Consider the following 27,938-nt stretch of genomic DNA (forward strand, 5'->3'; position numbering starts at 1 on the left):
ACTTTTTGCTTTAATTCAAGCAAATGTAACGATATTCATTCAAAAAACTGTTCAAATTCAATTTTATATAAGAAATCGTTGTCACGGATTTTGTATCTTGAAGAAAAAAAACATGCGATTTTTTTCGGTACACTTTTTAATGCATTTTCTTCTGGACAAATTTTTGACCGAATTCAGCTTAATTACGTATAAAATACTCATTAAAAGTGATTTCATCTCGATTGATCAATAAATAAAAATGTACCTCGATTTTTAATAACATTTTCAAAATCGACGTTTCTCGACCAGAAAAGCATATTTTGAGTTTTTTTTTCACTATTTTCAAATATAACCAATGAAACCATTATTTTTGTAATTTTTGCTTTAATTCAAGCAAATGTAACGATATTCATTCAAAAAACTGTTCAAATTCAATTTTCAATAAGAAATCGTTGTCACGGATTTTGTATCTTGAAGAAAAAAAACATGCGATTTTTTCGGTACACTTTTTAATGCATTTTTTTCTGGACAAAGTTTTGACCGAATTCAGCTTAATTACGTATAAAATACTCATTAAAAGTGATTTCATCTCGATTGATCAATAAATAACATTGTACCTCGATTTTTAATAACATTTTCAAAATCGACGTTTCTCGACCAGAGAAGCACATTTTGAGAATTTTTTCACTATTTTCAAATATAATCACTGAAACCATTATTTTTGTACTTTTTGCTTTATTTAAGGAAATGTAACGATATTCATTCAAAAAACTGTTCAAATTCAATTTTCAATAAGAAATCGTTGTCACGGATTTTGTATCTTGAAGAAAAAAACATGCGATTTTTTAAGTACACTTTTTAATGCATTTTCTTCTGGACAAATTTTTGACCGAATTCAGCTTAATTACCTTTAAAATACTCATTAAAAGTGATTTCATCACGATTGATCAATAAATAAAAATGTACCTCGATTTATAATAACATTTTCAAAATCGACGTTTCTCGACCAGAGAAGCACATTTTGAGAATTTTTTCACTATTTTCAAATATAATTACTGAAACCATAGTTTTTGTACTTTTTGCTTTAATTCAAGCAAATGTAACGATATTCATTCAAAAAACTGTTAAAATTCAATTTTCACTTAGAAATCGTGTTCACGGATTTTGTATCTTGAAGAAAAAAAACATGCGATTTTTCGATACACTTTTGAATGCATTTTTTTCTGGACAAATTTTTGACCGAATTTAGCTTAAATACTTATAAAATACTCATTAAAAGGGATTTCAGCTCGATTGATCAATAAATAAAAATGTACCTCGATTTTTAATAACATTTTCAAAATCGACGTTTCTCGACCAGAGAAGCACATTTTGAGAATTTTTTCACTATTTTCAAATATAATCACTGAAACCATTATTTTTGTACTTTTTGCTTTAATCCAAGCAAATATAACGACATTCATTCAAAAAACTGTTAAAATTCAATTTTCAATAAGAAATCGTTGTCACGAATTTTGTATCCTGAAGAAAAAAAACATGCGATTTTTTCGGTACACTTTTTAATGCATTATTTTCTGGACATATTTATGACCCAATTCAGCTTAATTACCTATAAAATACTCATTAAAAGTGATTTCATCTCGATTGATCAATAAATAAAAATGTACCTCGATTTTTAATAACATTTTCAAAATCGACGTTTCTCGACCAGAGAAGCACATTTTGAGAATTTTTTCACTATTTTCAAATATAATTACTGAAACCATAGTTTTTGTACTTTTTGCTTTAATTCAAGCAAATGTAACGATATTCATTCAAAAAACTGTTAAAATTCAATTTTCACTTAGAAATCGTGTTCACGGATTTTGTATCTTGAAGAAAAAAAACATGCGATTTTTCGATACACTTTTGAATGCATTTTTTTCTGGACAAATTTTTGACCGAATTTAGCTTAAATACTTATAAAATACTCATTAAAAGGGATTTCAGCTCGATTGATCAATAAATAAAAATGTACCTCGATTTTTAATAACATTTTCAAAATCGACGTTTCTCGACCAGAGAAGCACATTTTGAGAATTTTTTCACTATTTTCAAATATAATCACTGAAACCATTATTTTTGTACTTTTTGCTTTAATCCAAGCAAATATAACGACATTCATTCAAAAAACTGTTAAAATTCAATTTTCAATAAGAAATCGTTGTCACGAATTTTGTATCCTGAAGAAAAAAAACATGCGATTTTTTCGGTACACTTTTTAATGCATTATTTTCTGGACATATTTATGACCCAATTCAGCTTAATTACCTATAAAATACTCATTAAAAGTGATTTCATCTCGATTGATCAATAAATAAAAATGTACCTCGATTTTTAATAACATTTTCAAAATCGACGTTTCTCGACCAGAGAAGCACATTTTGAGAATTTTTTCACTATTTTCAAATATAATTACTGAAACCATAGTTTTTGTACTTTTTGCTTTAATTCAAGCAAATGTAACGATATTCATTCAAAAAACTGTTCAAATTCAATTTTATATAAGAAATCGTTGTCACGGATTTTGTATCTTGAAGAAAAAAAATATGCGATTTTTTCGGTACACTTTTTAATGCATTTTCTTCTGGACAAATTTTTGACCGAATTCAGCTTAATTACGTATAAAATACTCATTAAAAGTGATTTCATCTCGATTGATCAATAAATAAAAATGTACCTCGATTTTTAATAACATTTTCAAAATCGACGTTTCTCGACCAGAAAAGCATATTTTGAGTTTTTTTTTCACTATTTTCAAATATAACCAATGAAACCATTATTTTTGTAATTTTTGCTTTAATTCAAGCAAATGTAACGATATTCATTCAAAAAACTGTTCAAATTCAATTTTCAATAAGAAATCGTTGTCACGGATTTTGTATCTTGAAGAAAAAAAACATGCGATTTTTTCGGTACACTTTATAATGCATTTTTTTCTGGACAAAGTTTTCACCGAATTCAGCTTAATTACGTATAAAATACTCATTAAAAGGGATTTCATCTCGATTGATCAATAAATAAAAATGTACCTCGATTTTTAATAACATTTTCAAAATCGACGTTTCTCGACCAGAGAAGCACATTTTGAGAATTTTTTCACTATTTTCAAATATAATTACTGAAACCATAGTTTTTGTACTTTTTGCTTTAATTCAAGCAAATGTAACGATATTCATTCAAAAAACTGTTCAAATTCAATTTTATATAAGAAATCGTTGTCACGGATTTTGTATCTTGAAGAAAAAAAACATGCGATTTTTTCGGTACACTTTTTAATGCATTTTTTTCTGGACAAAGTTTTGACCGAATTCAGCTTAATTACGTATAAAATACTCATTAAAAGTGATTTCATCTCGATTGATCAATAAATAAAAATGTACCTCGATTTTTAATAACATTTTTAAAATCGACGTTTCTCGACCAGAGAAGCACATTTTGAGAATTTTTTCACTATTTTCAAATATAATCACTGAAACCATTATTTTTGTACTTTTTGCTTTATTTAAGCAAATGTAACGATATTCATTCAAAAAACTGTTCAAATTCAATTTTCAATAAGAAATCGTTGTCACGGATTTTGTATCTTGAAGAAAAAAAACATGCGATTTTTTAAGTACACTTTTTAATGCATTTTCTTCTGGACAAATTTTTGACCGAATTCAGCTTAATTACCTTTAAAATACTCATTAAAAGTGATTTCATCACGATTGATGAATAAATAAAAATGTACCTCGATTTATAATAACATTTTCAAAATCGACGTTTCTCGACCAGAGAAGCACATTTTGAGAATTTTTTCACTATTTTCAAATATAATTACTGAAACCATAGTTTTTGTACTTTTTGCTTTAATTCAAGCAAATGTAACGATATTCATTCAAAAAACTGTTAAAATTCAATTTTCACTAAGAAATCGTGTTCACGGATTTTGTATCTTGAAGAAAAAAAACATGCGATTTTTCGATACACTTTTGAATGCATTTTTTTCTGGACAAATTTTTGACCGAATTTAGCTTAAATACTTATAAAATACTCATTAAAAGGGATTTCAGCTCGATTGATCAATAAATAAAAATGTACCTCGATTTTTAATAACATTTTCAAAATCGACGTTTCTCGACCAGAGAAGCACATTTTGAGAATTTTTTCACTATTTTCAAATATAATCACTGAAACCATTATTTTTGTACTTTTTGCTTTAATCCAAGCAAATATAACGACATTCATTCAAAAAACTGTTAAAATTCAATTTTCAATAAGAAATCGTTGTCACGAATTTTGTATCTTGAAGAAAAAAAACATGCGATTTTTTAAGTACACTTTTTAATGCATTTTCTTCTGGACAAATTTTTGACCGAATTCAGCTTAATTACCTTTAAAATACTCATTAAAAGTGATTTCATCACGATTGATGAATAAATAAAAATGTACCTCGATTTATAATAACATTTTCAAAATCGACGTTTCTCGACCAGAGAAGCACATTTTGAGAATTTTTTCACTATTTTCAAATATAATTACTGAAACCATAGTTTTTGTACTTTTTGCTTTAATTCAAGCAAATGTAACGATATTCATTCAAAAAACTGTTAAAATTCAATTTTCACTAAGAAATCGTGTTCACGGATTTTGTATCTTGAAGAAAAAAAACATGCGATTTTTCGATACACTTTTGAATGCATTTTTTTCTGGACAAATTTTTGACCGAATTTAGCTTAAATACTTATAAAATACTCATTAAAAGGGATTTCAGCTCGATTGATCAATAAATAAAAATGTACCTCGATTTTTAATAACATTTTCAAAATCGACGTTTCTCGACCAGAGAAGCACATTTTGAGAATTTTTTCACTATTTTCAAATATAATCACTGAAACCATTATTTTTGTACTTTTTGCTTTAATCCAAGCAAATATAACGACATTCATTCAAAAAACTGTTAAAATTCAATTTTCAATAAGAAATCGTTGTCACGAATTTTGTATCCTGAAGAAAAAAAACATGCGATTTTTTCGGTACACTTTTTAATGCATTATTTTCTGGACATATTTATGACCCAATTCAGCTTAATTACCTATAAAATACTCATTAAAAGTGATTTCATCTCGATTGATCAATAAATAAAAATGTACCTCGATTTTTAATAACATTTTCAAAATCGACGTTTCTCGACCAGAGAAGCACATTTTGAGAATTTTTTCACTATTTTCAAATATAATTACTGAAACCATAGTTTTTGTACTTTTTGCTTTAATTCAAGCAAATGTAACGATATTCATTCAAAAAACTGTTCAAATTCAATTTTATATAAGAAATCGTTGTCACGGATTTTGTATCTTGAAGAAAAAAAATATGCGATTTTTTCGGTACACTTTTTAATGCATTTTCTTCTGGACAAATTTTTGACCGAATTCAGCTTAATTACGTATAAAATACTCATTAAAAGTGATTTCATCTCGATTGATCAATAAATAAAAATGTACCTCGATTTTTAATAACATTTTCAAAATCGACGTTTCTCGACCAGAAAAGCATATTTTGAGTTTTTTTTTCACTATTTTCAAATATAACCAATGAAACCATTATTTTTGTAATTTTTGCTTTAATTCAAGCAAATGTAACGATATTCATTCAAAAAACTGTTCAAATTCAATTTTCAATAAGAAATCGTTGTCACGGATTTTGTATCTTGAAGAAAAAAAACATGCGATTTTTTCGGTACACTTTATAATGCATTTTTTTCTGGACAAAGTTTTCACCGAATTCAGCTTAATTACGTATAAAATACTCATTAAAAGGGATTTCATCTCGATTGATCAATAAATAAAAATGTACCTCGATTTTTAATAACATTTTCAAAATCGACGTTTCTCGACCAGAGAAGCACATTTTGAGAATTTTTTCACTATTTTCAAATATAATCACTGAAACCATTATTTTTGTACTTTTTGCTTTAATCCAAGCAAATATAACGACATTCATTCAAAAAACTGTTAAAATTCAATTTTCAATAAGAAATCGTGTTCACGGATTTTGTATCTTGATGAAAAAAAACATGCAATTTTTTCGGTACACTTTTTAATGCATTATTTTCTGGACATATTTATGACCCAATTCAGCTTAATTACCTATAAAATACTCATTAAAAGTGATTTCATCTCGATTGATCAATAAATAAAAATGTACCTCAATTTTTAATAACATTTTCAAAATCGACGTTTCTCGTCCAGAGAAGCACATTTTGAGAATGTTTTCACTATTTTCAAATATAACCAATGAAACCATTATTTTTGTACTTTTTGCTTTAATTCAAGCAAATGTAACGATATTCATTCAAAAAACTGTTCAAATTCAATTTTCAATAAGAAATCGTTGTCACGAATTTTGTATCCTGAAGAAAAAAAACATGCGATTTTTTCGGTACACTTTTTAATGCATTATTTTCTGGACATATTTTTGACCCAATTCAGCTTAATTACCTATAAAATACTCATTAAAAGTGATTTCATCCCGATTGATCAATAAATAAAAATGTACCTCGATTTTTAATAACATTTTCAAAATCGACGTTTCTCGACCAGAGAAGCACATTTTGAGAATTTTTTCACTATTTTCAAATATAATTTTGCAATTATATTTGTACTTTTTGCTTTAATCCAAGCAAATATAACGACATTCATTCAAAAAACTGTTAAAATTCAATTTTCAATAAGAAATCGTGTTCACGGATTTTGTATCTTGAAGAAAAAAAACATGCGATTTTTCGATACACTTTTGAATGCATTTTTTTCTGGACAAATGTTTGACCGAATTTAGCTTAAATACTTATAAAATACTCATTAAAAGGGATTTCATCTCGATTGATCAATAAATAAAAATGTACCTCGATTTTTAATAACATTTTCAAAATCGACGTATCTCGACCAGAGAAGCACATTTTGAGAACTTTTTCACTATTTTCAAATATAATCACTGAAACCATTATTTTTGTACTTTTTGCTTTAATCCAAGCAAATATAACGACATTCATTCAAAAAACTGTTAAAATTCAATTTTCAATAAGAAATCGTGTTCACGGATTTTGTATCTTGATGAAAAAAAACATGCAATTTTTTCGGTACACTTTTGAATGCATTTTTTTCAGGACAAAGTTTTGACCGAATTCAGCTTAATTACGTATAAAATACTCATTAAAAGTGATTTCATCTCGATTGATCAATAAATAAAAATGTACCTCGATTTATAATAACATTTTCAAAATCGACGTTTCTCGACCAGAGAAGCACATTTTGAGTTTTTTTTCACTATTTTCAAATATAACCAATGAAACCATTATTTTTGTACTTTTTGCTTTAATTCAAGCAAATGTAACGATATTCATTCAAAAAACTTCAAATTCAATTTTCAATAAGAAATCGTTGTCACGGATTTTGTATCTTGAAGAAAAAAACATGCGATTTTTTCGGTACACTTTTTAATGCATTTTTTCTGGACAAAGTTTTGACCCAATTCAGCTTAATTACCTATAAAATACTCATTAAAAGTGATTTCATCTCGATTGATCAATAAATAAAAATGTACCTCGATTTATAATAACATTTTCAAAATCGACGTTTCTCGACCAGAGAAGCACCATTTGAGAATTTTTTCACTATTTTCAAATATAATTACTGAAACCATAGTTTTTGTACTTTTTGCTTTAATTCAAGCAAATGTAACGATATTCATTCAAAAAACTGTTCAAATTCAATTTTATATAAGAAATCGTTGTCACGGATTTTGTATCTTGAAGAAAAAAAACATGCGATTTTTTCGGTACACTTTTTAATGCATTATTTTCTGGACATATTTATGACCCAATTCAGCTTAATTACCTATAAAATACTCATTAAAAGTGATTTCATCTCGATTGATTAATAAATAAAAATGTACCTCGATTTTTAATAACATTTTCAAAATCGACGTTTCTCGTCCAGAGAAGCACATTTTGAGAATGTTTTCACTATTTTCAAATATAACCAATGAAACCATTATTTTTGTACTTTTTGCTTTAATTCAAGCAAATGTAACGATATTCATTCAAAAAACTGTTCAAATTCAATTTTCAATAAGAAATCGTTGTCACGAATTTTGTATCCTGAAGAAAAAAAACATGCGATTTTTTCGGTACACTTTTTAATGCATTATTTTCTGGACATATTTTTGACCCAATTCAGCTTAATTACCTATAAAATACTCATTAAAAGTGATTTCATCTCGATTGATCAATAAATAAATATGTACCTCGATTTTTAATAACATTTTCAAAATCGACGTTTCTCGACCAGAGAAGCACATTTTGAGAATTTTTTCACTATTTTCAAATATAATCACTGAAACCATTATTTTTGTACTTTTTGCTTTAATCCAAGCAAATATAACGACATTCATTCAAAAAACTGTTAAAATTCAATTTTCAATAAGAAATCGTGTTCACGGATTTTGTATCTTGATGAAAAAAAACATGCAATTTTTTCGGTACACTTTTGAATGCATTTTTTTCTGGACAAATTTTTGACCGAATTTAGCTTAAATACTTATAAAATACTCATTAAAAGTGATTTCATCTCGATTGATCATGAATAAAAATGTACCTCGTTATTAGTACCATTTTCAAAATCGACGTTTCTCGACCAGAAAAGCACATTTTGAGTTTTTTTTCACTATTTTCAAATATAACCAATGAAACCATTATTTTTGTACTTTTTGCTTTAATTCAAGCAAATGTAACGATATTCATTCAAAAAACTTCAAATTCAATTTTCAATAAGAAATCGTTGTCACGGATTTTGTATCTTGAAGAAACAAAACATGCGATTTTTTCGGTACACTTTTTAATGCATTTTTTCTGGACAAAGTTTTGACCCAATTCAGCTTAATTACCTATAAAATACTCATTAAAAGTGATTTCATCTCGATTGATCAATAAATAAAAATGTACCTCGATTTTTAATAACATTTTCAAAATCGACGTTTCTCGACCAGAGAAGCACATTTTGAGAATTTTTTCACTATTTTCAAATATAATCACTGAAACCATTATTTTTGTACTTTTTGCTTTAATCCAAGCAAATATAACGACATTCATTCAAAAAACTGTTAAAATTCAATTTTCAATAAGAAATCGTGTTCACGGATTTTGTATCTTGAAGAAAAAAAACATGCGATTTTTTCGGTACACTTTTTAATGCATTTTTTTCAGGACAAAGTTTTGACCGAATTCAGCTTAATTACGTATAAAATACTCATTAAAAGTGATTTCATCTCGATTGATCAATAAATAAAAATGTACCTCGATTTATAATAACATTTTCAAAATCGACGTTTCTCGACCAGAGAAGCACATTTTGAGAATTTTTTCACTATTTTCAAATATAATTACTGAAACCATAGTTTTTGTACTTTTTGCTTTAATTCAAGCAAATGTAACGATATTCATTCAAAAAACTGTTCAAATTCAATTTTATATAAGAAATCGTTGTCACGGATTTTGTATCTTGAAGAAAAAAAACATGCGATTTTTTCGGTACACTTTTTAATGCATTATTTTCTGGACATATTTATGACCCAATTCAGCTTAATTACCTATAAAATACTCATTAAAAGTGATTTCATCTCGATTGATCAATAAATAAAAATGTACCTCGATTTTTAATAACATTTTCAAAATCGACGTTTCTCGTCCAGAGAAGCACATTTTGAGAATGTTTTCACTATTTTCAAATATAACCAATGAAACCATTATTTTTGTACTTTTTGCTTTAATTCAAGCAAATGTAACGATATTCATTCAAAAAACTGTTCAAATTCAATTTTCAATAAGAAATCGTTGTCACGGATTTTGTATCCTGAAGAAAAAAAACATGCGATTTTTTCGGTACACTTTTTAATGCATTATTTTCTGGACATATTTATGACCCAATTCAGCTTAATTACCTATAAAATACTCATTAAAAGTGATTTCATCTCGATTGATCAATAAATAAATATGTACCTCGATTTTTAATAACATTTTCAAAATCGACGTTTCTCGACCAGAGAAGCACATTTTGAGAATTTTTTCACTATTTTCAAATATAATCACTGAAACCATAGTTTTTGTACTTTTTGCTTTAATTCAAGCAAATGTAACGATATTCATTCAAAAAACTGTTCAAATTCAATTTTATATAAGAAATCGTTGTCACGGATTTTGTATCTTGAAGAAAAAAAACATGCGATTTTTTCGGTACACTTTTTAATGCATTATTTTCTGGACATATTTATGACCCAATTCAGCTTAATTACCTATAAAATACTCATTAAAAGTGATTTCATCTCGATTGATCAATAAATAAAAATGTACCTCGATTTTTAATAACATTTTCAAAATCGACGTTTCTCGTCCAGAGAAGCACATTTTGAGAATGTTTTCACTATTTTCAAATATAACCAATGAAACCATTATTTTTGTACTTTTTGCTTTAATTCAAGCAAATGTAACGATATTCATTCAAAAAACTGTTCAAATTCAATTTTCAATAAGAAATCGTTGTCACGGATTTTGTATCCTGAAGAAAAAAAACATGCGATTTTTTCGGTACACTTTTTAATGCATTATTTTCTGGACATATTTATGACCCAATTCAGCTTAATTACCTATAAAATACTCATTAAAAGTGATTTCATCTCGATTGATCAATAAATAAATATGTACCTCGATTTTTAATAACATTTTCAAAATCGACGTTTCTCGACCAGAGAAGCACATTTTGAGAATTTTTTCACTATTTTCAAATATAATCACTGAAACCATTATTTTTGTACTTTTTGCTTTAATCCAAGCAAATATAACGTCATTCATTCAAAAAACTGTTAAAATTCAATTTTCAATAAGAAATCGTGTTCACGGATTTTGTATCTTGAAGAAAAAAAACATGCGATTTTTTCGGTACAATTTTTAATGCATTTTTTTCTGGACAAAGTTTTGACCGAATTCAGCTTAATTACGTATAAAATACTCATTAAAAGTGATTTCATCTCGATTGATCAATAAATAAAAATGTACCTCGATTTTTAATAACATTTTCAAAATCGACGTTTCTCGACCAGAAAAGCATATTTTGAGTTTTTTTTTCACTATTTTCAAATATAACCAATGAAACCATTATTTTTGTAATTTTTGCTTTAATTCAAGCAAATGTAACGATATTCATTCAAAAAACTGTTCAAATTCAATTTTCAATAAGAAATCGTTGTCACGGATTTTGTATCTTGAAGAAAAAAAACATGCGATTTTTTCGGTACATTTTCTAATGCATTTTTTTCTGGACAAAGTTTTGACCGAATTCAGCTTAATTACGCATAAAATACTCATTAAAAGTGATTTCATCTCGATTGATCAATAAATAAAAATGTACCTCGATTTTTAATAACATTTTCAAAATCGACGTTTCTCGACCAGAGAAGCACATTTTGAGAATTTTTTCACTATTTTCAAATATAATCACTGAAACCATTATTTTTGTACTTTTTGCTTTAATTCAAGCAAATGTAACGATATTCATTCAAAAAACTGTTCAAATTCAATTTTCAATAAGAAATCGTTTTCACGGATTTTGTATCTTGAAGAAAAAAAACATGCGATTTTTTCGGTACACTTTTGAATGCATTTCTTTCTGGGCAAATTTTTGACCGAATTTAGCTTAAATACTTATAAAATACTCATTAAAAGTGATTTCATCTCGATTGATCATAAATAAAAATGTACCTCGATTATTAGTACCATTTTCAAAATCGACGTTTCTCGACCAGAGAAGCACATTTTGAGAATTTTTTCACTATTCAAAGTTTCAAAGTTTCAAAGTTTATTTTGGCATAGTTAATACAAAAGCTCATGAGGAGGGACCAAGTCTTCAAGCGACTTATTGCCCTCCTTAAATTTCTGAAGATTAACGTCAATTGTACAACAAAATGATATAAAGAATATTAAAAGAGAATAACCATAAAAAATAATATAAATTAAAATTTAAATAAAGTTTTGCAAATACATTTCTTAAGATTAACGTCAATTGTACAACAAAATGATATAAAGAATTTTGAAAGAGAATAACCATAAAAAAATAATATAAATTAAAATTTAAATATAGTTTTGCAAATACATGAATATAGTTTAATATCTTCTGTAAAGCATGACTTTTTTACTTCGTTTGATATAGAATATAAACGAGTTATGTTTTTCTTTAAATAAAACAATCAAAATCAGGAATAAATAAATAGATAAATAAAAAATAAATAAATAAATAGATTAAAGATGGCTACACACTGCCATTAAGTATATGAATTTTAAGTTTTTTTTAACTAAAGCGAAGGATTTGGTATCACATATAAGTAAATAAATTTGGTTGTATTGTTTTACTCCTACATAAAAGATTGAGTTTAGCTTTTTTCAAATATAATCACTGAAACCATTATTTTTGTACTTTTTGCTTTAATTCAAGCAAATGTAACGATATTCATTCAAAAAACTGTTCAAATTCAATTTTCAATAAGAAATCGTTGTCACGGATTTTGTATCTTGAAGAAAAAAAACATGCGATTTTTTAAGTACACTTTTTAATGCCTTTTCTTCTGGACATATTTTTGACCGAATTCAGCTTAATTTCCTATAAAATACTCATTAAAAGTGATTTCATCTCGATTGATCAATAAATAAAAATGTACCTCGATTTTTAATAACATTTTCAAAATCGACGTTTCTCGACCAGAGAAGCACATTTTGAGAATTTTTTCACTATTTTCAAATATAATCACTGAAACCATTATTTTTGTACTTTTTGCTTTAATTCAAGCAAATGTAACGATATTCATTCAAAAAACTGTTCAAATTCAATTTTCAATAAGAAATCGTTGTCACGGATTTTGTATCCTGAAGAAAAAAACATGCGGTTTATTCGGTACACTTTTTAATGCATTATTTTCTGGACATATTTATGACCCAATTCAGCTTAATTACCTATAAAATACTCATTAAAAGTGATTTCATCTCGATTGATCAATAAATAAAAATGTACCTCGATTTTTAATAACATTTTCAAAATCGACGTTTCTCGACCAGAGAAGCACATTTTGAGAATTTTTTCACTATTTTCAAATATAATCACTGAAACCATTATTTTTGTACTTTTTGCTTTAATCCAAGCAAATATAACGACATTCATTCAAAAAACTGTTAAAATTCAATTTTCAATAAGAAATCGTGTTCACGGATTTCGTATCTTGATGAAAAAAAACATGCGATTTTTTAAGTACACTTTTTAAAGCCTTTTCTTCTGGACATATTTTTGACCGAATTCAGCTTAATTTCCTATAAAATACTCATTAAAAGTGATTTCATCTCGATTGATCAATAAATAAAAATGTACCTCGATTTTTAATAACATTTTCAAAATCGACGTTTCTCGACCAGAGAAGCACATTTAGAGAATTTTTTCACTATTTTCAAATATAATCACTGAAACCATTATTTTTGTACTTTTTGCTTTAATTCAAGCAAATGTAACGATATTCATTCAAAAAACTGTTCAAATTCAATTTTCAATAAGAAATCGTTGTCACGGATTTTGTATCCTGAAGAAAAAAAACATGCGATTTATTCGGTACACTTTTTAATGCATTATTTTCTGGACATATTTATGACCCAATTCAGCTTAATTACCTATAAAATACTCATTAAAAGCGATTTCATCTCGATTGATCAATAAATAAAAATGTACTTCGATTTTTAATAACATTTTCAAAATCGACGTTTCTCGACCAGAGAAGCACATTTTGAGAATTTTTTCACTATTTTCAAATATAATCACTGAAACCATTATTTTTGTACTTTTTGCTTTAATCCAAGCAAATATAACGACATTCATTCAAAAAACTGTTCAAATTCAATTTTCAATAAGAAATCGTGTTCACGGATTTCGTATCTTGATGAAAAAAAACATGCGATTTTTTCGGTACACTTTTGAATGCATTTTTTTCTGGACAAATTTTTGACCGAATTTAGCTTAAATACTTATAAAATACTCATTAAAAGTGATTTCATCTCGATTGATCAATAAATAAAAATGTACCTCGATTTTTAATAACATTTTCAAAATAGACGTTTCTCGACCAGAGAAGCACATTTTGAGAATTTTTTCACTATTTTCAAATATAACCAATGAAACCATTATTTTTGTACTTTTTGCTTTAATTCAAGCAAATGTAACGATATTCATTCAAAAAACTTCAAATTCAATTTTCAATAAGAAATCGTTGTCACGGATTTTGTATCTTGAAGAATAAAAACATGCGATTTTTCGGTACACTTTTTAATGCATTTTTTCTGGACAAAGTTTTGACCCAATTCAGCTTAATTACCTATAAAATACTCATTAAAAGTGATTTCATCTCGATTGATCAATAAATAAAAATGTACCTCGATTTTTAATAACATTTTGAAAATCGACGTTTCTCGACCAGAGAAGCACATTTTGAGAATTTTTTCACTATTTTCAAATATAATCACTGAAACCATTATTTTTGTACTTTTTGCTTTAATCCAAGCAAATATAACGACATTCATTCAAAAAACTGTTAAAATTCAATTTTCAATAAGAAATCGTGTTCACGGATTTCGTATCTTGATGAAAAAAAACATGCGATTTTTTAAGTACACTTTTTAAAGCCTTTTCTTCTGGACATATTTTTGACCGAATTCAGCTTAATTTCCTATAAAATACTCATTAAAAGTGATTTCATCTCGATTGATCAATAAATAAAAATGTACCTCGATTTTTAATAACATTTTCAAAATCGACGTTTCTCGACCAGAGAAGCACATTTTGAGAATTTTTTCACTATTTTCAAATATAATCACTGAAACCATTATTTTTGTACTTTTTGCTTTAATTCAAGCAAATGTAACGATATTCATTCAAAAAACTGTTCAAATTCAATTTTCAATAAGAAATCGTTGTCACGGATTTTGTATCCTGAAGAAAAAAAACATGCGATTTATTCGGTACACTTTTTAATGCATTATTTTCTGGACATATTTATGACCCAATTCAGCTTAATTACCTATAAAATACTCATTAAAAGCGATTTCATCTCGATTGATCAATAAATAAAAATGTACTTCGATTTTTAATAACATTTTCAAAATCGACGTTTCTCGACCAGAGAAGCACATTTTGAGAATTTTTTCACTATTTTCAAATATAATCACTGAAACCATTATTTTTGTACTTTTTGCTTTAATCCAAGCAAATATAACGACATTCATTCAAAAAACTGTTCAAATTCAATTTTCAATAAGAAATCGTGTTCACGGATTTCGTATCTTGATGAAAAAAAACATGCGATTTTTTCGGTACACTTTTGAATGCATTTTTTTCTGGACAAATTTTTGACCGAATTTAGCTTAAATACTTATAAAATACTCATTAAAAGTGATTTCATCTCGATTGATCATAAATAAAAATGTACCTCGATTATTAGTACCATTTTCAAAATCGACGTTTCTCGACCAGAAAAGCACATTTTGAGTTTTTTTTCACTATTTTCAAATATAACCAATGAAACCATTATTTTTGTACTTTTTGCTTTAATCCAAGCAAATATAACGACATTCATTCAAAAAACTGTTCAAATTCAATTTTCAATAAGAAATCGTGTTCACGGATTTCGTATCTTGATGAAAAAAAACATGCGATTTTTTCGGTACACTTTTGAATGCATTTTTTTCTGGACAAATTTTTGACCGAATTTAGCTTAAATACTTATAAAATACTCATTAAAAGTGATTTCATCTCGATTGATCAATAAATAAAAATGTACCTCGATTTTTAATAACATTTTGAAAATCGACGTTTCTCGACCAGAGAAGCACATTTTGAGAATTTTTTCACTATTTTCAAATATAATCACTGAAACCATTATTTTTGTACTTTTTGCTTTAATCCAAGCAAATATAACGACATTCATTCAAAAAACTGTTAAAATTCAATTTTCAATAAGAAATCGTGTTCACGGATTTTGTATCTTGAAGAAAAAAAACATGCGATTTTTTCGGTACAATTTTTAATGCATTTTTTTCTGGACAAAGTTTTGACCGAATTCAGCTTAATTACGTATAAAATACTCATTAAAAGTGATTTCATCTCGATTGATCAATAAATAAAAATGTACCTCGATTTATAATAACATTTTCAAAATCGACGTTTCTCGACCAGAGAAGCACATTTTGAGAATTTTTTCACTATTTTCAAATATAATTACTGAAACCATAGTTTTTGTACTTTTTGCTTTAATTCAAGCAAATGTAACGATATTCATTCAAAAAACTGTTCAAATTCAATTTTATATAAGAAATCGTTGTCACGGATTTTGTATCTTGAAGAAAAAAAACATGCGATTTTTTCGGTACACTTTTTAATGCATTATTTTCTGGACATATTTATGACCCAATTCAGCTTAATTACCTATAAAATACTCATTAAAAGTGATTTCATCTCGATTGATCAATAAATAAAAATGTACCTCGATTTTTAATAACATTTTCAAAATCGACGTTTCTCGACCAGAGAAGCACATTTTGAGAATTTTTTCACTATTTTCAAATATAATCACTGAAACCATTATTTTTGTACTTTTTGCTTTAATTCAAGCAAATGTAACGATATTCATTCAAAAAACTGTTCAAATTCAATTTTCAATAAGAAATCGTTGTCACGGATTTTGTATTGGTTTAATTGGTAGAATTTTAAAAACAACTTAAAAACTGATTTTTATTATTTCTTTGACCCGGACATGATTCGAACACGCAGCCTTCTGATCTGGAGTCAGACGTGCTACCATTGCGCCACCAAGCCCCCTTTACGAAGGTTTAATTGGTAGAATTTTAAAAACAACTTAAAAACTGATTTTTATTATGTCTTTGACCCGGACGTGATTCGAACACGCAGCCTTCTGATCTGGTTTCAGAAGCGCTACCATTGCGCCACCGAGCCCCCTGAACGAAGGTTAAATTGGTAGAATTTCTATAAACAACGGAAAAACTAAATTTTATTATTTGTTTGACCCGGACGTGATTCGAACACGCGGCCTTCTGATCTGGAGTCAGACGTGCTACCATTGCACCAAAGAGCCCCCCTTACGAAGGTTTAATTGGTAGAATTTTAAAAACAACTTAAAAACTGACTTTTATTCTTTCTTTGACCCGGACGTGATTCCAACACGCAGCCTTCTGACCTGGAGTCAGAAGCGCTACTATTGCGCCACCGAGCTCCCGTTACGAAGTTTAATTGGTAGAATTCTATAAACAACATAAAAACTAAGTTTTAATTATTTCTTTGACCCAGACCTGATTCGAACACGCAGCCTTCTGAACTGGTGTCAGACGCACTACCATTGCGCCACCGAGCCCCCTTTACGAAGGTTTAATTGGTAGAATTCTAAAAACAACTTAAAAACTAAGTTTTAATTATTTCTTTGACCCAGACGTGATTCGAACACGCAGCCTTCTGATCTGGTGTCAGACGCACTACCATTGCGCCACCGAGCCCCCTGACGGTTTAATTGGTAGAATTTCTATAAACAACTTAAAAACTAACCTTTATTATTTGTTTGACCCGGACGTGATTCGAACACGCAGCCTTCTGATCTGGAGTCAGACGCGCTACCATTGCGCCACCGAGTCCCCTTTACGAAGGTTTAATTGGTAGAATTTCTATAAACAACGTAAAAACTAAATTTTATTATTTGTTTGACCCGGACGTGATTCGAACACGCAGCCTTCTGATCTGGAGTCAGACGCGCTACCATTGCGCCACCGAGTCCCCTTTACGAAGGTTTAATTGGTAGAATTTCTATAAACAACTTAAAAACTAAATTTTATTATTTGTTTGACCCGGACGTGATTCGAACACGCAGCCTTCTGTTCTGGAGTCAGACGCGCTACCATTGCGCCACCGAGCCCCCTGACGGTTCAATTGGTAGAATTTCTATAAACAACGTAAAAACTAACCTTTATTATTTGTTTGACCCGGACGTGATTCGAACACGCAGCCTTCTGATCTGGAGTCAGACGCGCTACCATTGCGCCACCGAGTCCCCTTTACGAAGGTTTAATTGGTAGAATTTCTATAAACAACGTAAAAACTGATTTTTATTATTTCTTTGACCCGGACGTGATTCCAACACGCAGCCTTCTGATCTGGAGTCAGACGCGCTACTATTGCGCCACCGAGCCCCCTGACGGTTTAAATGGTAGAATTTCTATAAACAACGTAAAAACTAAATTTTATTATTTGTTTGGCCCGGACGTGATTTGAACACGCAGCCTTCTGTTCTGGAGTCAGACGCGCTTTCATTGCGCCACCGAGCCCCCGTTACGAAGGTTTAATTGGTAGAATTTTAAAAACAACTTAAAAACTGATTTTTATTATTTCTTTGACCCGAACGTGATGCCAACACGCAGCCTTCTGATCTGGAGTCAGACGCGCTACTATTGCGCCACCGAGTCCCCTTTACGACGGTTTAATTGGTAGAATTCTAAAAACAACTTAAAAACTGACTTTTATTCTTTCTTTGACCCGGACGTGATTCGAACACGCAGCCTTCTGATCTGGAGTCAGACGCGCTACTATTGCGCCACCGAGCCCCGTTTACGAAGGTTTAATTGGTAGAATTCTAAAAACAACTTAAAAACTGACTTTTATTCTTTCTTTGACCCGGACGTGATTCGAACACGCAGCCTTCTGATCTGGTTTCAGAAGCACTACCATTGCGCCACCGAGCCCCCTGAACGAAGGTTAAATTGGTAGAATTTCTATAAACAACGGAAAAACTAAATTTTATTATTTGTTTGACCCGGACGAGATTCGAACACGCAGCCTTCTGATCTGGAGTCAGACGCGCTACCATTGCGCCACCGAGCCCCCTTTACGAAGGTTTAATTGGTAGAATTTTAAAAACAACTTAAAAACTGATTTTTATTATTTCTTTGACCCGGACGTGATTCCAACACGCAGCCTTCTGATCTGGAGTCAGACGCGCTACCATTGCGCCACCGAGTCCCCTTTACGAAGGTTTAATTGGTAGAATTCTAAAAACAACTTAAAAACTGACTTTTATTCTTTCTTTGACCCGGACGTGATTCCAACACGCAGCCTTCTGATCTGGAGTCAGAAGCGCTACTATTGCGCCACCGAGCTCCCGTTACGAAGTTTAATTGGTAGAATTCTATAAACAACATAAAAACTAAGTTTTAATTATTTCTTTGACCCAGACCTGATTCGAACACGCAGCCTTCTGATCTGGTGTCAGACGCACTACCATTGCGCCACCGAGCCCCCTGACGGTTTAATTGGTAGAATTTCTATAAACAACTTAAAAACTAACCTTTATTATTTGTTTGACCCGGACGTGATTCGAACACGCAGCCTTCTGATCTGGAGTCAGACGCGCTACCATTGCGCCACCGAGTCCCCTTTACGAAGGTTTAATTGGTAGAATTTCTATAAACAACGTAAAAACTAAATTTTATTATTTGTTTGACCCGGACGTGATTCGAACACGCAGCCTTCTGATCTGGAGTCAGACGCGCTACCATTGCGCCACCGAGTCCCCTTTACGAAGGTTTAATTGGTAGAATTTCTATAAACAACGTAAAAACTAAATTTTATTATTTGTTTGACCCGGACGTGATTCGAACACGCAGCCTTCTGTTCTGGAGTCAGACGCTCTACCATTGCGCCACCGAGCCCCCATTTCGAAGGTTTCATTGGTAGAATTTTAAAAACAACTTAAAAACTGATTTTTATTATTTCTTTGACCCGGACGTGATTCCAACACAAAGCCTTCTGATCTGGAGTCAGATGCGCTACCATTGCACCACCGAGCCCCCCTTACGAAGGTTTAATTGGTAGAATTTTAAAAACAACTTAAAAACTGATTTTTATTATTTCTTTGACCCGGACGTGATTCCAACACGCAGCCTTCTGATCTGGTTTCAGAAGCGCTACCATTGCGCCACCGAGCCCCCTGAACGAAGGTTAAATTGGTAGAATTTCTATAAACAACGGAAAAACTAAATTTTATGATTTGTTTGACCCGGACGTGATTCGAACACGCAGCCTTCTGATCTGGAGTCAGACGCGCTACCACTGCGCCACCGAGCCCCCTTTACGAAGGTTTAATTGGTAGAATTTTAAAAACAACTTAAAAACTGACTTTTATTCTTTCTTTGACCCGGACGTGATTCCAACACGCAGCCTTCTGATCTGGAGTCAGAAGCGCTACTATTGCGCCACCGAGCTCCCGTTACGAAGTTTAATTGGTAGAATTCTATAAACAACATAAAAACTAAGTTTTAATTATTTCTTTGACACGAACGTGATTCCAACACGCAGCCTTCTGATCTGGAGTCAGACGCGCTACTATTGCGCCACCGAGTCCCCTTTACGAAGGTTTAATTGGTAGAATTCTAAAAACAACTTAAAAACTGACTTTTATTCTTTCTTTGACCCGGACGTGATTCGAACACGCAGCCTTCTGATCTGGTTTCAGAAGCGCTGCCATTGCGCCACCGAGCCTCCTGAACGAAGGTTAAATTGGTAGAATTTCTATAAACAACGGAAAAACTAAATTTTATTATTTGTTTGACCCGGACGTGATTCGAACACGCAGCCTTCTGATCTGGTTTCAGAAGCGCTACCATTGCGCCACCGAGCCCCCTGAACGAAGGTTAAATTGGTAGAATTTCTATAAACAACGGAAAAACTAAATTTTATTATTTGTTTGACCCGGACGTGATTCGAACACGCAGCCTTCTGATCTGGAGTCAGACGCGCTACCACTGCGCCACCGAGCCCCCTTTACGAAGGTTTAATTGGTAGAATTTTAAAAACAACTTAAAAACTGACTTTTATTCTTTCTTTGACCCGGACGTGATTCCAACACGCAGCCTTCTGATCTGGAGTCAGAAGCGCTACTATTGCGCCACCGAGCTCCCGTTACGAAGTTTAATTGGTAGAATTCTATAAACAACATAAAAACTAAGTTTTAATTATTTCTTTGACACGAACGTGATTCCAACACGCAGCCTTCTGATCTGGAGTCAGACGCGCTACTATTGCGCCACCGAGTCCCCTTTACGAAGGTTTAATTGGTAGAATTCTAAAAACAACTTAAAAACTGACTTTTATTCTTTCTTTGACCCGGACGTGATTCGAACACGCAGCCTTCTGATCTGGAGTCAGACGCGCTACCACTGCGCCACCGAGCCCCCTTTACGAAGGTTTAATTGGTAGAATTTTAAAAACAACTTAAAAACTGACTTTTATTCTTTCTTTGACCCGGACGTGATTCCAACACGCAGCCTTCTGATCTGGAGTCAGACGCGCTACCATTGCGCCGCCGAGCCCCCCTTACGAAGGTTTAATTAGTAGAATTTTAAAAACAAATTAAAAGCTGATTTTTATTATTTCTTGGACCCGGACGTGATATTAACACGCAGCCTTCTGATCTGGAGTCAGACGCGCTACTATTGCGCCACCGAGCCCCCTTTACGAAGTTTAATTGGTAGAATTCTATAAACAACTTAAAAACTAAGTTTTAATTATTTCTTTGACCCAGACGTGATTCGAACACGCAGCCTTCTGATCTGGTGTCAGACGCGCTACCATTGCGCCACCGAGCCCCCTGACGGTTTAATTCGTAGAATTTCTATACACAACGTAAAAACTAACCTTTATTATTTGTTTGACCCGGACGTGATTCGAACACGCAGCCTTCTGTTCTGGAGTCAGACGCGCTACCATTGCGCCACCGAGCCCCTTTACGAAGTTTAATTGGTAGAATTTTAAAAACAACTTAAAAACTGATTTTTATTATTTCTTTGACCCGGACGTGATTCCAACACGCAGCCTTCTGAACTGGAGTCAGACGCGCTACTATTGCGCCACCGAGCCCCCTTTACGAAGTTTAATTGGTAGAATTCTATAAACAACTTAAAAACTAAGTTTTAATTATTTCTTTGACCCAGACGTGATTCGAACACGCAGCCATCTGATCTGGTGTCAGACGCGCTACCATTGCGCCACCGAGCCCCCTGACGGTTTAATTGGTAGAATTTCTATAAACAACGTAAAAAATAACCTTTATTATTTGTTTGACCCGGACGTGATTCGAACACGCAGCCTTCTGATCTGGAGTCAGACGCGCTACCATTGCGCCACCGAGTCCCCTTTACGAAGGTTTAATTGGTAGAATTTCTAAAAACAACTTAAAAACTGACTTTTATTCTTTCTTTGACCCGGACGTGATTCGAACACGCAGCCTTCTGATCTGGAGTCAGACGCGCTACTATTGCGCCACCGAGCCCCGTTTACGAAGGTTTAATTGGTAGAATTCTAAAAACAACTTAAAAACTGACTTTTATTCTTTCTTTGACCCGGACGTGATTCGAACACGCAGCCTTCTGATCTGGTTTCAGAAGCACTACCATTGCGCCACCGAGCCCCCTGAACGAAGGTTAAATTGGTAGAATTTCTATAAACAACGGAAAAACTAAATTTTATTATTTTTTTGACCCGGACGAGATTCGAACACGCAGCCTTCTGATCTGGAGTCAGACGCGCTACCATTGCGCCACCGAGCCCCCTTTACGAAGGTTTAATTGGTAGAATTTTAAAAACCACTTAAAAACTGATTTTTATTATTTCTTTGACCCGGACGTGATTCCAACACGCAGCCTTCTGATCTGGAGTCAGACGCGCTACCATTGCGCCACCGAGTCCCCTTTACGAAGGTTTAATTGGTAGAATTCTAAAAACAACTTAAAAACTGACTTTTATTCTTTCTTTGACCCGGACGTGATTCCAACACGCAGCCTTCTGATCTGGAGTCAGAAGCGCTACTATTGCGCCACCGAGCTCCCGTTACGAAGTTTAATTGGTAGAATTCTATAAACAACATAAAAACTAAGTTTTAATTATTTCTTTGACCCAGACCTGATTCGAACACGCAGCCTTCTGATCTGGTGTCAGACGCACTACCATTGCGCCACCGAGCCCCCTGACGGTTTAATTGGTAGAATTTCTATAAACAACTTAAAAACTAACCTTTATTATTTGTTTGACCCGGACGTGATTCGAACACGCAGCCTTCTGATCTGGAGTCAGACGCGCTACCATTGCGCCACCGAGTCCCCTTTACGAAGGTTTAATTGGTAGAATTTCTATAAACAACGTAAAAACTAAATTTTATTATTTGTTTGACCCGGACGTGATTCGAACACGCAGCCTTCTGATCTGGAGTCAGACGCGCTACCATTGCGCCACCGAGTCCCCTTTACGAAGGTTTAATTGGTAGAATTTCTATAAACAACGTAAAAACTAAATTTTATTATTTGTTTGACCCGGACGTGATTCGAACACGCAGCCTTCTGTTCTGGAGTCAGACGCTCTACCATTGCGCCACCGAGCCCCCATTTCGAAGGTTTCATTGGTAGAATTTTAAAAACAACTTAAAAACTGATTTTTATTATTTCTTTGACCCGGACGTGATTCCAACACAAAGCCTTCTGATCTGGAGTCAGATGCGCTACCATTGCACCACCGAGCCCCCCTTACGAAGGTTTAATTGGTAGAATTTTAAAAACAACTTAAAAACTGATTTTTATTATTTCTTTGACCCGGACGTGATTCCAACACGCAGCCTTCTGATCTGGTTTCAGAAGCGCTACCATTGCGCCACCGAGCCCCCTGAACGAAGGTTAAATTGGTAGAATTTCTATAAACAACGGAAAAACTAAATTTTATGATTTGTTTGACCCGGACGTGATTCGAACACGCAGCCTTCTGATCTGGAGTCAGACGCGCTACCACTGCGCCACCGAGCCCCCTTTACGAAGGTTTAATTGGTAGAATTTTAAAAACAACTTAAAAACTGACTTTTATTCTTTCTTTGACCCGGACGTGATTCCAACACGCAGCCTTCTGATCTGGAGTCAGACGCGCTACCATTGCGCCGCCGAGCCCCCCTTACGAAGGTTTAATTAGTAGAATTTTAAAAACAAATTAAAAGCTGATTTTTATTATTTCTTGGACCCGGACGTGATATTAACACGCAGCCTTCTGATCTGGAGTCAGACGCGCTACTATTGCGCCACCGAGCCCCCTTTACGAAGTTTAATTGGTAGAATTCTATAAACAACTTAAAAACTAAGTTTTAATTATTTCTTTGACCCAGACGTGATTCGAACACGCAGCCTTCTGATCTGGTGTCAGACGCGCTACCATTGCGCCACCGAGCCCCCTGACGGTTTAATTCGTAGAATTTCTATACACAACGTAAAAACTAACCTTTATTATTTGTTTGACCCGGACGTGATTCGAACACGCAGCCTTCTGTTCTGGAGTCAGACGCGCTACCATTGCGCCACCGAGCCCCTTTACGAAGTTTAATTGGTAGAATTTTAAAAACAACTTAAAAACTGATTTTTATTATTTCTTTGACCCGGACGTGATTCCAACACGCAGCCTTCTGAACTGGAGTCAGACGCGCTACTATTGCGCCACCGAGCCCCCTTTACGAAGTTTAATTGGTAGAATTCTATAAACAACTTAAAAACTAAGTTTTAATTATTTCTTTGACCCAGACGTGATTCGAACACGCAGCCATCTGATCTGGTGTCAGACGCGCTACCATTGCGCCACCGAGCCCCCTGACGGTTTAATTGGTAGAATTTCTATAAACAACGTAAAAAATAACCTTTATTATTTGTTTGACCCGGACGTGATTCGAACACGCAGCCTTCTGATCTGGAGTCAGACGCGCTACCATTGCGCCACCGAGTCCCCTTTACGAAGGTTTAATTGGTAGAATTTCTAAAAACAACTTAAAAACTGACTTTTATTCTTTCTTTGACCCGGACGTGATTCGAACACGCAGCCTTCTGATCTGGAGTCAGACGCGCTACTATTGCGCCACCGAGCCCCGTTTACGAAGGTTTAATTGGTAGAATTCTAAAAACAACTTAAAAACTGACTTTTATTCTTTCTTTGACCCGGACGTGATTCGAACACGCAGCCTTCTGATCTGGTTTCAGAAGCACTACCATTGCGCCACCGAGCCCCCTGAACGAAGGTTAAATTGGTAGAATTTCTATAAACAACGGAAAAACTAAATTTTATTATTTTTTTGACCCGGACGAGATTCGAACACGCAGCCTTCTGATCTGGAGTCAGACGCGCTACCATTGCGCCACCGAGCCCCCTTTACGAAGGTTTAATTGGTAGAATTTTAAAAACCACTTAAAAACTGATTTTTATTATTTCTTTGACCCGGACGTGATTCCAACACGCAGCCTTCTGATCTGGAGTCAGACGCGCTACCATTGCGCCACCGAGTCCCCTTTACGAAGGTTTAATTGGTAGAATTCTAAAAACAACTTAAAAACTGACTTTTATTCTTTCTTTGACCCGGACGTGATTCCAACACGCAGCCTTCTGATCTGGAGTCAGAAGCGCTACTATTGCGCCACCGAGCTCCCGTTACGAAGTTTAATTGGTAGAATTCTATAAACAACATAAAAACTAAGTTTTAATTATTTCTTTGACCCAGACCTGATTCGAACACGCAGCCTTCTGATCTGGTGTCAGACGCACTACCATTGCGCCACCGAGCCCCCTGACGGTTTAATTGGTAGAATTTCTATAAACAACTTAAAAACTAACCTTTATTATTTGTTTGACCCGGACGTGATTCGAACACGCAGCCTTCTGATCTGGAGTCAGACGCGCTACCATTGCGCCACCGAGTCCCCTTTACGAAGGTTTAATTGGTAGAATTTCTATAAACAACGTAAAAACTAAATTTTATTATTTGTTTGACCCGGACGTGATTCGAACACGCAGCCTTCTGATCTGGAGTCAGACGCGCTACCATTGCGCCACCGAGTCCCCTTTACGAAGGTTTAATTGGTAGAATTTCTATAAACAACGTAAAAACTAAATTTTATTATTTGTTTGACCCGGACGTGATTCGAACACGCAGCCTTCTGTTCTGGAGTCAGACGCTCTACCATTGCGCCACCGAGCCCCCATTTCGAAGGTTTCATTGGTAGAATTTTAAAAACAACTTAAAAACTGATTTTTATTATTTCTTTGACCCGGACGTGATTCCAACACAAAGCCTTCTGATCTGGAGTCAGATGCGCTACCATTGCACCACCGAGCCCCCCTTACGAAGGTTTAATTGGTAGAATTTTAAAAACAACTTAAAAACTGATTTTTATTATTTCTTTGACCCGGACGTGATTCCAACACGCAGCCTTCTGATCTGGTTTCAGAAGCGCTACCATTGCGCCACCGAGCCCCCTGAACGAAGGTTAAATTGGTAGAATTTCTATAAACAACGGAAAAACTAAATTTTATGATTTGTTTGACCCGGACGTGATTCGAACACGCAGCCTTCTGATCTGGAGTCAGACGCGCTACCACTGCGCCACCGAGCCCCCTTTACGAAGGTTTAATTGGTAGAATTTTAAAAACAACTTAAAAACTGACTTTTATTCTTTCTTTGACCCGGACGTGATTCCAACACGCAGCCTTCTGATCTGGAGTCAGAAGCGCTACTATTGCGCCACCGAGCTCCCGTTACGAAGTTTAATTGGTAGAATTCTATAAACAACATAAAAACTAAGTTTTAATTATTTCTTTGACACGAACGTGATTCCAACACGCAGCCTTCTGATCTGGAGTCAGACGCGCTACTATTGCGCCACCGAGTCCCCTTTACGAAGGTTTAATTGGTAGAATTCTAAAAACAACTTAAAAACTGACTTTTATTCTTTCTTTGACCCGGACGTGATTCGAACACGCAGCCTTCTGATCTGGTTTCAGAAGCGCTGCCATTGCGCCACCGAGCCTCCTGAACGAAGGTTAAATTGGTAGAATTTCTATAAACAACGGAAAAACTAAATTTTATTATTTGTTTGACCCGGACGTGATTCGAACACGCAGCCTTCTGATCTGGTTTCAGAAGCGCTACCATTGCGCCACCGAGCCCCCTGAACGAAGGTTAAATTGGTAGAATTTCTATAAACAACGGAAAAACTAAATTTTATTATTTGTTTGACCCGGACGTGATTCGAACACGCAGCCTTCTGATCTGGAGTCAGACGCGCTACCACTGCGCCACCGAGCCCCCTTTACGAAGGTTTAATTGGTAGAATTTTAAAAACAACTTAAAAACTGACTTTTATTCTTTCTTTGACCCGGACGTGATTCCAACACGCAGCCTTCTGATCTGGAGTCAGAAGCGCTACTATTGCGCCACCGAGCTCCCGTTACGAAGTTTAATTGGTAGAATTCTATAAACAACATAAAAACTAAGTTTTAATTATTTCTTTGACACGAACGTGATTCCAACACGCAGCCTTCTGATCTGGAGTCAGACGCGCTACTATTGCGCCACCGAGTCCCCTTTACGAAGGTTTAATTGGTAGAATTCTAAAAACAACTTAAAAACTGACTTTTATTCTTTCTTTGACCCGGACGTGATTCGAACACGCAGCCTTCTGATCTGGTTTCAGAAGCGCTGCCATTGCGCCACCGAGCCTCCTGAACGAAGGTTAAATTGGTAGAATTTCTATAAACAACGGAAAAACTAAATTTTATTATTTGTTTGACCCGGACGTGATTCGAACACGCAGCCTTCTGTTCTGGAGTCAGACGCGCTACCATTGCGCCACCGAGCCCCCATTACGAAGGTTTTATTGGTAGAATTTTAAAAACAACTTAAAAACTGATTTTCATTATTTCTTTGACCCGGAGGTGATTCCAACACAAAGCCTT

The 27,938-nt window shown here is 33.1% G+C and overlaps 34 non-coding genes across 34 annotated transcripts; all 34 read right to left on the reverse strand.

Moving 5' to 3' along the window:
• Nucleotides 1–17,704: 17,704 nt before the first annotated feature.
• TRNAW-CCA (transfer RNA tryptophan (anticodon CCA)) lies at nucleotides 17,705–17,776 on the reverse strand. Its single transcript has one exon. It is a non-coding gene; the product is annotated as a tRNA-Trp (tRNA).
• A 67-nt stretch (nucleotides 17,777–17,843) lies between these two features.
• Nucleotides 17,844–17,915, reverse strand: TRNAW-CCA (transfer RNA tryptophan (anticodon CCA)). The gene has a single exon. It is a non-coding gene; the product is annotated as a tRNA-Trp (tRNA).
• A 67-nt stretch (nucleotides 17,916–17,982) lies between these two features.
• On the reverse strand, nucleotides 17,983–18,054 carry TRNAW-CCA (transfer RNA tryptophan (anticodon CCA)). The gene has a single exon. It is a non-coding gene; the product is annotated as a tRNA-Trp (tRNA).
• Nucleotides 18,055–18,117: 63 nt separating this feature from the next.
• TRNAW-CCA (transfer RNA tryptophan (anticodon CCA)) lies at nucleotides 18,118–18,189 on the reverse strand. The gene has a single exon. It is a non-coding gene; the product is annotated as a tRNA-Trp (tRNA).
• A 478-nt stretch (nucleotides 18,190–18,667) lies between these two features.
• On the reverse strand, nucleotides 18,668–18,739 carry TRNAW-CCA (transfer RNA tryptophan (anticodon CCA)). The gene has a single exon. It is a non-coding gene; the product is annotated as a tRNA-Trp (tRNA).
• Nucleotides 18,740–18,944: 205 nt separating this feature from the next.
• On the reverse strand, nucleotides 18,945–19,016 carry TRNAW-CCA (transfer RNA tryptophan (anticodon CCA)). The gene has a single exon. It is a non-coding gene; the product is annotated as a tRNA-Trp (tRNA).
• Nucleotides 19,017–19,082: 66 nt separating this feature from the next.
• Nucleotides 19,083–19,154, reverse strand: TRNAW-CCA (transfer RNA tryptophan (anticodon CCA)). The gene has a single exon. It is a non-coding gene; the product is annotated as a tRNA-Trp (tRNA).
• Nucleotides 19,155–19,493: 339 nt separating this feature from the next.
• On the reverse strand, nucleotides 19,494–19,565 carry TRNAW-CCA (transfer RNA tryptophan (anticodon CCA)). The gene has a single exon. It is a non-coding gene; the product is annotated as a tRNA-Trp (tRNA).
• Nucleotides 19,566–19,632: 67 nt separating this feature from the next.
• Nucleotides 19,633–19,704, reverse strand: TRNAW-CCA (transfer RNA tryptophan (anticodon CCA)). Its single transcript has one exon. It is a non-coding gene; the product is annotated as a tRNA-Trp (tRNA).
• Nucleotides 19,705–20,186: 482 nt separating this feature from the next.
• Nucleotides 20,187–20,258, reverse strand: TRNAW-CCA (transfer RNA tryptophan (anticodon CCA)). The gene has a single exon. It is a non-coding gene; the product is annotated as a tRNA-Trp (tRNA).
• Nucleotides 20,259–20,878: 620 nt separating this feature from the next.
• TRNAW-CCA (transfer RNA tryptophan (anticodon CCA)) lies at nucleotides 20,879–20,950 on the reverse strand. Its single transcript has one exon. It is a non-coding gene; the product is annotated as a tRNA-Trp (tRNA).
• Nucleotides 20,951–21,292: 342 nt separating this feature from the next.
• Nucleotides 21,293–21,364, reverse strand: TRNAW-CCA (transfer RNA tryptophan (anticodon CCA)). Its single transcript has one exon. It is a non-coding gene; the product is annotated as a tRNA-Trp (tRNA).
• A 342-nt stretch (nucleotides 21,365–21,706) lies between these two features.
• On the reverse strand, nucleotides 21,707–21,778 carry TRNAW-CCA (transfer RNA tryptophan (anticodon CCA)). Its single transcript has one exon. It is a non-coding gene; the product is annotated as a tRNA-Trp (tRNA).
• Nucleotides 21,779–21,841: 63 nt separating this feature from the next.
• TRNAW-CCA (transfer RNA tryptophan (anticodon CCA)) lies at nucleotides 21,842–21,913 on the reverse strand. Its single transcript has one exon. It is a non-coding gene; the product is annotated as a tRNA-Trp (tRNA).
• Nucleotides 21,914–22,115: 202 nt separating this feature from the next.
• Nucleotides 22,116–22,187, reverse strand: TRNAW-CCA (transfer RNA tryptophan (anticodon CCA)). The gene has a single exon. It is a non-coding gene; the product is annotated as a tRNA-Trp (tRNA).
• Nucleotides 22,188–22,250: 63 nt separating this feature from the next.
• Nucleotides 22,251–22,322, reverse strand: TRNAW-CCA (transfer RNA tryptophan (anticodon CCA)). The gene has a single exon. It is a non-coding gene; the product is annotated as a tRNA-Trp (tRNA).
• A 67-nt stretch (nucleotides 22,323–22,389) lies between these two features.
• Nucleotides 22,390–22,461, reverse strand: TRNAW-CCA (transfer RNA tryptophan (anticodon CCA)). The gene has a single exon. It is a non-coding gene; the product is annotated as a tRNA-Trp (tRNA).
• A 205-nt stretch (nucleotides 22,462–22,666) lies between these two features.
• On the reverse strand, nucleotides 22,667–22,738 carry TRNAW-CCA (transfer RNA tryptophan (anticodon CCA)). Its single transcript has one exon. It is a non-coding gene; the product is annotated as a tRNA-Trp (tRNA).
• A 66-nt stretch (nucleotides 22,739–22,804) lies between these two features.
• TRNAW-CCA (transfer RNA tryptophan (anticodon CCA)) lies at nucleotides 22,805–22,876 on the reverse strand. Its single transcript has one exon. It is a non-coding gene; the product is annotated as a tRNA-Trp (tRNA).
• A 339-nt stretch (nucleotides 22,877–23,215) lies between these two features.
• TRNAW-CCA (transfer RNA tryptophan (anticodon CCA)) lies at nucleotides 23,216–23,287 on the reverse strand. Its single transcript has one exon. It is a non-coding gene; the product is annotated as a tRNA-Trp (tRNA).
• A 67-nt stretch (nucleotides 23,288–23,354) lies between these two features.
• Nucleotides 23,355–23,426, reverse strand: TRNAW-CCA (transfer RNA tryptophan (anticodon CCA)). Its single transcript has one exon. It is a non-coding gene; the product is annotated as a tRNA-Trp (tRNA).
• Nucleotides 23,427–23,908: 482 nt separating this feature from the next.
• TRNAW-CCA (transfer RNA tryptophan (anticodon CCA)) lies at nucleotides 23,909–23,980 on the reverse strand. Its single transcript has one exon. It is a non-coding gene; the product is annotated as a tRNA-Trp (tRNA).
• Nucleotides 23,981–24,322: 342 nt separating this feature from the next.
• Nucleotides 24,323–24,394, reverse strand: TRNAW-CCA (transfer RNA tryptophan (anticodon CCA)). The gene has a single exon. It is a non-coding gene; the product is annotated as a tRNA-Trp (tRNA).
• A 63-nt stretch (nucleotides 24,395–24,457) lies between these two features.
• Nucleotides 24,458–24,529, reverse strand: TRNAW-CCA (transfer RNA tryptophan (anticodon CCA)). Its single transcript has one exon. It is a non-coding gene; the product is annotated as a tRNA-Trp (tRNA).
• A 202-nt stretch (nucleotides 24,530–24,731) lies between these two features.
• On the reverse strand, nucleotides 24,732–24,803 carry TRNAW-CCA (transfer RNA tryptophan (anticodon CCA)). The gene has a single exon. It is a non-coding gene; the product is annotated as a tRNA-Trp (tRNA).
• Nucleotides 24,804–24,866: 63 nt separating this feature from the next.
• TRNAW-CCA (transfer RNA tryptophan (anticodon CCA)) lies at nucleotides 24,867–24,938 on the reverse strand. The gene has a single exon. It is a non-coding gene; the product is annotated as a tRNA-Trp (tRNA).
• A 67-nt stretch (nucleotides 24,939–25,005) lies between these two features.
• On the reverse strand, nucleotides 25,006–25,077 carry TRNAW-CCA (transfer RNA tryptophan (anticodon CCA)). Its single transcript has one exon. It is a non-coding gene; the product is annotated as a tRNA-Trp (tRNA).
• Nucleotides 25,078–25,282: 205 nt separating this feature from the next.
• Nucleotides 25,283–25,354, reverse strand: TRNAW-CCA (transfer RNA tryptophan (anticodon CCA)). Its single transcript has one exon. It is a non-coding gene; the product is annotated as a tRNA-Trp (tRNA).
• A 66-nt stretch (nucleotides 25,355–25,420) lies between these two features.
• On the reverse strand, nucleotides 25,421–25,492 carry TRNAW-CCA (transfer RNA tryptophan (anticodon CCA)). The gene has a single exon. It is a non-coding gene; the product is annotated as a tRNA-Trp (tRNA).
• A 339-nt stretch (nucleotides 25,493–25,831) lies between these two features.
• TRNAW-CCA (transfer RNA tryptophan (anticodon CCA)) lies at nucleotides 25,832–25,903 on the reverse strand. Its single transcript has one exon. It is a non-coding gene; the product is annotated as a tRNA-Trp (tRNA).
• Nucleotides 25,904–25,970: 67 nt separating this feature from the next.
• TRNAW-CCA (transfer RNA tryptophan (anticodon CCA)) lies at nucleotides 25,971–26,042 on the reverse strand. The gene has a single exon. It is a non-coding gene; the product is annotated as a tRNA-Trp (tRNA).
• A 482-nt stretch (nucleotides 26,043–26,524) lies between these two features.
• Nucleotides 26,525–26,596, reverse strand: TRNAW-CCA (transfer RNA tryptophan (anticodon CCA)). Its single transcript has one exon. It is a non-coding gene; the product is annotated as a tRNA-Trp (tRNA).
• A 620-nt stretch (nucleotides 26,597–27,216) lies between these two features.
• TRNAW-CCA (transfer RNA tryptophan (anticodon CCA)) lies at nucleotides 27,217–27,288 on the reverse strand. Its single transcript has one exon. It is a non-coding gene; the product is annotated as a tRNA-Trp (tRNA).
• Nucleotides 27,289–27,769: 481 nt separating this feature from the next.
• On the reverse strand, nucleotides 27,770–27,841 carry TRNAW-CCA (transfer RNA tryptophan (anticodon CCA)). Its single transcript has one exon. It is a non-coding gene; the product is annotated as a tRNA-Trp (tRNA).
• Between the last annotated feature and the right edge of the window lie 97 nt (nucleotides 27,842–27,938).

This window comes from Phalangium opilio, unplaced genomic scaffold (genome assembly GCF_054372755.1).
Source record: "Phalangium opilio isolate 3A_F unplaced genomic scaffold, DU_Popi_V2 ptg000352l_1, whole genome shotgun sequence".
Classification (NCBI taxonomy): domain Eukaryota; kingdom Metazoa; phylum Arthropoda; class Arachnida; order Opiliones; family Phalangiidae; genus Phalangium; species Phalangium opilio.